We start from the raw sequence: 8,935 nt of genomic DNA, 5'->3' as shown, positions 1-8,935 counted from the left end.
ACGAAAAGTCATTTCCGTGTCATTGCTATAAACATATGAATTAATGTTTAGCATATATATATACTGAGTATATCTGTTTCTATTGCAAAATGCAGGGACTAGGTGTTGGTGTACATAGTAAAATAGTCATGCATTTTGAATGATATACTTGTCAAAATACGAATTGCAATGCGCCAACTACATAAACTGCCATTACGTGGTTATACGTTATTTTCACACGTAATGTGTAAGTAATATGAGGTTATTACGAGAATACCTCATTGTATGTAGGAAGACAGTACAGCTGGAGTATCGACCGGCGCGCAGGGGAGGTCGATGCGCGGCGTACTGCCTGAGTGCGTACTTTGAGGTATTCTTGTAATAACCTTAATATTATACATCTTTTTCTTCCATGGATACATCATGGGGATGGCAAAACCCAAACAAAGTTTAGAATCAGCCAACTTCTTTGTGTGGAGTCCGGTTAAACCCTGATGGCAGTCATATTTGTTTGTATTATTAGAGAACGCTTACACGCGTAATCATTCCAAAATTAAAATTCGCATTTCTTTATATGGTAGGATGAAAATACCCCGTAAAATACCGCACAATTATGGCACGCTGTAACTTATGGCGTTATGATTGCAGATGTATAATATTATACAATATATTCAAAACGTGCAGTATGAATTCAAGTGATTATAATGTTGACATTATTCTGATTTGTGCAAAATACTATTAGTGTGTTGATTTGAGATTTATAACTACAGCGAATTACATTAACTGCGTGAGTTGCAACAAAGCGATGCGATACAAAACGGTGTGAGAAAAGAGGCATGTATGCATTTGTCAATATGCATGAACAGTGATGACACAGTATTAGCTTCCAAACAACCTTCATTATGTTTCGGTGCATTTAAATATTGGGTTGTAAAGTGGGTTAGAAATAGCGTGGTATTATTTAAGTCTTGTTATCGTGTATCTGGTAAATTGTTATATTAATCAACATGCCTCGTTACATACCATCTACTCAGTAGATTGTATCGATGTGGATACGGCTAAGTTTTAAAATTAATATCCATACTGAAGTATCCATTGGATCACTATGTCAAAGTGTGCATTCATGTGTATAGTTTAATTGTGTGGTACGAACTTGATAAATCCTAGATAGTCTAAATACACACGTAATTATATTTTAATTGGAGACAATGCGCTATTCAATTTAGCTTAGTGTTAAATACATATATTCACACTCACTGGGATTGTTAATAGCCACTGTATTAAACCTTGTATGTCTACATTGTATGTCGGCTGGCACGTTGGACAGTTGATATTTCTGCAGTTTGTGTGAACGCAATCTGGTTACCATAGTGATAATGCTACACTTTCGATCTCGATTTTTAGTTAACCCAGCTTGGTGAATGTCTGTGCATAGTAACTATTCGGGAACAACGAAATCACCTTAACAACGGCACTATGAGGACGTCACCTTGTATGCGTGGACAATTCAGCCGTGTCATAGTTTGGCATAACTATGTCCTTTGGTTAAAGCGGGAGGGTCGTCACCTGCGCAAGCGTGGGAATTGAGTCCCAAGCGAAGATGACAACAGACGCTAAAAACGCAAAGGCTCATGAGTAGACGATTGTTTGTAAACAATGACACGCTATGACCAACTGATGCATGCGCATGTAACGACACTCCCGCTTTAAGATACAGCTGTACAGTAGAATCTGGGAGAATGCTCGGTGTTCCACCTTTCAAAGACGGTGGAATAATCTAGTCTGGTGGACAAGTCTATAAAAAGGGGTCAAAATCAAGCCTCGTGACTGGCGTTTTACTACTGGGGTCCCCTCCATGTAGCACGGGGTTCCAAGGAGGAACGTGACGAAGTGTTCGCTATTCGATGTTTGCGGGTAAAGACGAAAACTACATTAAAGACCGACTTTCCACAGTTTGAAACATCTGCTTTGGTGTTAGAAGACCACATGTACGGGGACTGCCGATGACGGAAAAGTATAGTGAAGAGTAATAATGTGTGTGACCACATATTGGGATGTCGAACTTTGCGTCAAGTAACTGGTTATTAGTAACAGGTCCCACGAACACATTAAAAGAGGCGCATAGTTATTCCTTATGTTTTGTTACACATATTTCGGACTTGGTCCAAACATATGTAGTCTTTGCGAATTTACAACAGAGATAGACCATTAGTCACCTCATGCCCTCGTGTGTATTATTACTCAAATAAATTTGGTTAGTTTGACCGTGAAATGTATTCTATTGCCTGTTTCATGTATTCACACCACACTACTACTTCGTTCTACAACTACTAGATACTATGATTGTAGTTTCTGTCTTGGTTTCAAGAACCCACACAAGTTGGAATATCTGCATTATTTAGCATTAATTGGTTCGCCCTAGTCTCATCGCAATTTTCTGGCCAGTTTATGCAAACTGATGCAGTGACCTCTTGACACACTATACGAACTCCGCGCATAAAAATGCGCATTGTTATAACGAATCACAACCTGTCAAATGGATGTAAAACAACATTTGTTCATATGTACAAGACATCACAGGCAACCCAGTAAATTATTCAAATGACTTGTTATTGTATCGATTGAATCAGATTTGAAGCTTGACCACTGTTTATTCATGAACTCTGGTCAGTTATGTAAAATCGCATGGCCAGAGATCATATAATGTTCTTTCAACCAGAAATGTTGTGATAATGTTTTTTTTTTTACGTGTATAGAACCAAAACAAGGTACTGTACAATATGTTGAAAGTATTAATAGCTTGTTTGCAGTTAGTTGCATGTTACGTTTTAATTATCGAGCGATGAAGGCGCCCGGTCACCAGTTCTATTGATCCTGTTTCATCACCACCTTGTACAAATTGCTTTGGAATTCGAATAACGCAATTAAAGTAGTACGCATATTTTTTATTTAACCTTTAATTGGTCACGTAATTGTAAAAGTACATGCGACTGGTAAAATAATGATTAACATACTAGTTACCATGCATTGTATTCGGTGTTATACCTTGTTGAAAAATGAGAAAATGTTTCTAGGGAAATGCCCCATCCCAAATAATCAGTATGCGTTTTTGAGAAATCAACCAGTGCGCTATTGATTGTCTCGTTGAGGGCATCGATCGTCTGTCAACAATTTCAAATTTTTGTTTTGAAAACTTCCAGCTTGCAATTGATTGCGTCAATAACTTGGTATCTCCAATTCTCTAGTTTTTGAAGAATAGTTTTTACCATTCTTGGTTATAAAATTATTTATTGAAAACTAACAGCCGATTTGTTAATGTGTCATATCTGCTGCTACTGCAAAAACTGTTACCATTGTTACCCCAGCCCTTTTTAATATTGCTTCAATTTCTTTAATTTGACAACCGTACATTTTGTAACAAGGGTGAAAATCAATAATTATCATCCCAACTTTTATGAATGTCATACTGTGTAATCGCAGCAACGTGTCAACACAGTTATGTAGATAAATTTGATTCAAGTGAGAAACAAATCTTACAGAGTTTTCAACATATCATGGAAAATTTGGTTCATTCACACATATCATTTAGTCCAGTGGATTTAGCCCTCAAACCGGCCGAACCGGGAAGTAAATAGTACATTAACAAGTTTGGTATCAAAAGATAGGGAATTTTTTGTAGATTTACCAAAAAACAAACAAACCAAGAACTGATAACATGGGCAATTTTTATTTTACACGGGTAGATGTAAGGGTTAGTGTTTTTCGTACATTTTAGATTTTTCTTACATTTATATTTTGTAATTAATATTACTTACAGCCTACACATTATTTCATATAGATATTGCTTGTGTTTTCTATACACTTTTCATTTAGATAAACTGAAGAAACTATCTATAGAACAGAAATTTGCTTACAATTATATTAACCTTGTGAAATAGTCAACCAATCTTGTTTTATTTTGTTTTAAAATTGTTTTACCAGATACTCATCAGTATAACAACATATTTTTTCTTTATTTTTAAGCATTAGCATATAGGAAACTAAGCAGTGTTTGAACTTTTAATGACTCGTTTGTAATTTCCAGGGCTTTTTAAAACCCTGTTATTCCTAAAATATAGCTGGATCCTGTTACACAAGGAAGATTGTTATGGTAAACACTTTGCTATGATTACTTCTCTTTTTCCGTTCTGTATTAATTGCTCTGTTTAGAGTAATCATATTTTAATATAGTTAAAACAAGTCATTTGCAAATCCTTGCATGACTGTCAATCACAATAAATTGCTCAGTTTGTAAAGTCAATGTGACTTTTGATTATCATCACGTAATTTCCTTATATGGCAACCAGACGAACCTTAAGTAGCACAGGATTATGTCGCAATTTCTTTGCTTGAACACTCAGACTTTCTGAATGCAAATACTGACAACTTTTACCATGATTTGCTGGATTTTGTGCGTACTAAACGCGTATTGTTTATGCTTGTGATAAATTTAGATTCGTACAACATTGCAACAACAAAACTCAAGATCCACGAAGATGAGTGGATGTAACAGATACAAGCCAGACTTCTCAGCATCAGCAATTTTACATGCTTTCCACTATCATGCAAAGAATGAAGACCCTGAATCCGAAATAAAATCGACTCATTAAAACGGCTGCACAACTTATTAAAATGATATAAAATCGTCCAGAACAACTAGTCAATTATACCCAAACACTGAAGTAATGCAATACACTGAGAAGGCCATTAAGTACCTTCCATCCACCCTGAAAGTTTTACTTCAAGGAATGTTTGTTGGAAAAGACACTGATGTTAAGGTGGCATCCATGGGGCAGGCCATCAAGCAGTCAGTTTGCCCACGAGTTATAGCGACTCCACTACAAATAAGACTTGCTGTTCAAATGCATCGCGAGTTTGGCTCACGATTTCTCATTGATTTACTCCATAGTCATGGGTTTGAACGTAGTGCCACCTTTCCCAAAGGAACTGACAATCCTGGTCTTAAACAACATTAAATACAACATGTAGCTGATAATGTTGACCATAATGTTTAGACCATTGACGGGCTGAACACGTTTCATGGTATGGGCATAATAACGACCATAACGCCAGGGATAATGTGGAACAACACCCAGAAATCACTTGAAATCCAACATAATGAGCCCACAAGTAGCAGTGTGAGGAATATTGTTCTCAGACTGGGTGGTCTACATGTGAAAATGAGTTTTCTGGGTTGCATTGGACATTTGGTGAATGGCCCTGGACTTAAGGAGCTATTGGAGCCAATTTATGCCGAGAATGCTGTTGGACATGTGTTGAGTGGCAAGGTCATTTCCAGGGCTATTAGGGGTCACATTCTAGTGGAAGCAGCATTATATGCATTGCTTTTGTCAATGATGTATGACCTTCCATTACCAAGAAGATACCAGTCCTAGAGAATTAACAGATATACCCGAAAATGGCGATTCCAGTAGTGCAAATCAGTCACAAACACAAGATACAACGAATGAGTTGAAAGGAGCAGGGACCATCCTAGAGAGGCTGCGTGCACATGAGACACGGCTATATCAAGTTTGTTGTAGACTTGCACGGTTTGTTCAGAGGACGTACTGACTCTAATACAGGGAAAAATCAACCAATTCAAGGAAACACTCGCTTCCCTTAGAACATCCAAGTAATGGCTACAGTACATAGAGATGATTGAAATACTCTAGTAGTTCATTAAAGCTGAAAAACAATGGTAACTGGTCTCTCCATCTAAAAGCTCTTTCAGACATGCTTCCTTACTTTGCTGCATCTGGCCATAATTTTCATGCAAAGTCAGTGTACATATATCTTCAGATTATGTCAAAACTACCATAAAGTATTGCTGATGTATTTCGATCTTCCTGAATGGATACCATGTGGTTAGTGGGACAGACTTGGCAGGTATATCGACTGATCTTTCAATTGAACAAGTGTTGATGTGGAGTGTCAAACCAAGTCGGCTGACAAGGGGTAGAGGTATGTCAGAAATACAACGTACCGGTTGGCTACTATCAATACCTGTATGTGCAGAAGTCAACCGTGCAATGCAAGAGTTCACTGGTGTTTCTTACATCACAAGTGAGCAACACAAAGAGCAAAGACCAGGCAAATTAGAGATCATAATGACCTAATGGAGTTGGTACAGTTTCTTCGTGAAAGAAATCCATTCACGAACAACTCTTCTTTATGTAGTATAGCTACTGGAGTTGTTGCTGATGACACAGTAAATGTCGACAATGCTGGGTCTATTGGTGCTGAAATAATAAAGTCTATGATTGGAAAAAGCGAGAGTGATTTTTCATTCACTAAAAAAGAACAGACTGTGTGAAAACATCATTAAAGCTTGATGCAGATGAAGTACAGGTTGATCCCCAGTTGTTATTTCAAAGACTTGTTTCCATTGCAAGGGGAATTGTATCAACAGACGAGTTTTCCAGTATTTTCACATATGAGCTGTGTACTCATCCACCAGTATTGTTTGCCTCTGATGGACTGATTAACAAGCCAGCTTTAGCCGAAGCAGTCTGGAAGTGTGTTGGTCCCATTACTAGTGACATATCCATTGAGGTTAATATGTAATTGATGGAGGTTCACTTTTACAGAGAATTCCATGGCCACGAGGACTAACATATAAGGGCATCTGCAAACTTTACCTTGATTACATTGACCGCAAATATGGTAAAGCATCAACAGTTGTTTTTGGTGGCTATCCAGATAGACCATCAACAAAAGACACAACTCATCTTAGGTGTTAAATAAGGAAAATGTCTACTGGTGTTTAGTTTGATTCTGACATTGTTATGAATAATGAAGAAACAACAGTTCCTTGCAAATGCAGCAAATAAGCAGCGGTTCATTAATATACTGGGAACTGAACTGGAAGTGAAAGGAATCAAGGTTCAAAATGCTGAAGAAGATGCAGATGTCCTTATAGTGATGACAGCTGTAGACTCTGCTGTCAATGCACCAATGGAAGTTGTAGGTGAGGACACGGACTTGTTAGTGTTGTTGATCTACCACGTCAACTTAAATAGTCACAAACTGTATTTAAAACCAGGGGCACTGCGTCAAAGTCAAAGTGTGGGACATAAAATATACCAAAGACAAACTATGACCACTTGTTTGCAAAAACATATTATTTATACATGCTGTCTTGGGCTGTGACACCACATCCAAGATGGCTTAGGAAAGAGGTCTGTTATTGAAAAAATTTCACACCAACAAGCAGTTTCAATGTTATGCTTCGGCGTTTGACCAAGATAATGCTTCAAAAGACGACATTGTGGAATCAGGAGAAAAAGCTTTTGTCCGATGAAACATTAGATTCACTCAGAATGGGAAAATTCTTTCAGAAAGTTGCTACAATCATTACATGTGTGGGGCCTGGGAATATTCCACCAACATCTGCAGCTGTAGGTTACCATAGTCAACGGGTATACCACCATGTTCTGATGTGGAAAGAGCAAACTTATGTTATTCCAGAAGAATGGGGCTGGAAAGTGAAGAAGGGAAAATTGCTTGCTATCCAAACTGACAAGCCTCCTGCACCTGACAAATTACTAAAGTTATCAAATGTAAATGTAAATGTAAAGCAGACTGTCGAACGACACGTTACACATGTAGAAAACATGGACTAAAATGCTCCCCCATGTGTGATGAATGTAGAGGTGTAAGCTGTAGAAATTCACCCAATCTGGATCCTGATGATGATCAACTATATTATTATAAACTTAGAATTATACTGACTTGATTTGATGATTGGCCAACCAACCAACCTATTTTCATACCAATCCCAAACAGAATGAAGGTATGACAAAACACAAGTCTGATCATGTTAGTTTGTAACTGTCTCATTCTACCACAAACTTGATATAATCGATACCTCACAAGTCTTGCAAAACACTCTTTTGATATTACCACATCAAACCTTGACTTGAGCTACCTTCATTATGTGATCATTGCCGCATTCCACATACCTGTAACTGTGAAATGTACTTCATATATATTACCATTGTATCACCAATCTTTACATGATACAATCACATACACTTTGATAAACATGATTTATTTGTGTGTTTTTATGCAGGGTGCGAGTTATGCAGACCGACTGCAGCAAAGTATCAAGTTGATTTGGCGAATGATGGATCTAAATATGCCCCAAATATTCCTGAAATTGTGTTTTGTAATAATGAAAATGATATATGACAATAATTGCAGAGATTTCTATATTGTGTAGAATTTATATTGATAAAATGCCAATGGAACAAGACTAATACCAGAGCCTGTATATTTCTGAAAATATCACCACTTGGTGGCGCTGTACATGCCTATAGAGGGCGCTTCGCCATGCGCAAAAACATGTTTAGCTGACTAAGTGTGGTAAGTGTGATAAATATGTGGATATATTGACGATTATCATCCCATATGCATTTGCATATATACGTCTTACTGCATCAATAAAATGGCTTAATATTTCCATTATCAGTACCTGAAAAAAACTAACTTTCACTCTGTCCGGTTTTGGTAGACTTTTGATATGTTGTCATGTATATGACGTCATCATGCATGTTGAAGTGATCTGTTACAGATGCAGATTTATATATTACATTTATTGTTTTAAAAATATTGTTGCTATACAGTAATACATTTCAATGGTAATTAGAGGTTATTAGAGATTATTGCATCTGCGGTAGGTAAAATCAGTGCTAAATACAATAAATCTTCAACATGCTCTAAAAAAAGTGCCCAATGGTTTAGATCTTGGGTTTTTTTGGTCATTCTCAATGACCTTAGCCAACGTTTGAAACAAAATTCGCTAATGTACTATTTTACTCCGGGTCAAACCCTAAATCCACTGGACCAATTCGCATATACAATAATAATGAAGATCATCTCATGCTAGGAGATGAAATTCGAATAAAATAATTCC

This window comes from Saccoglossus kowalevskii, chromosome 16, assembly GCF_978046115.1.
Source record: "Saccoglossus kowalevskii chromosome 16, keSacKowa6.1, whole genome shotgun sequence".
In the NCBI taxonomy this organism is placed as follows: Eukaryota; Metazoa; Hemichordata; class Enteropneusta; family Harrimaniidae; genus Saccoglossus; species Saccoglossus kowalevskii.
This window is presented reverse-complemented; position numbering follows the sequence as displayed.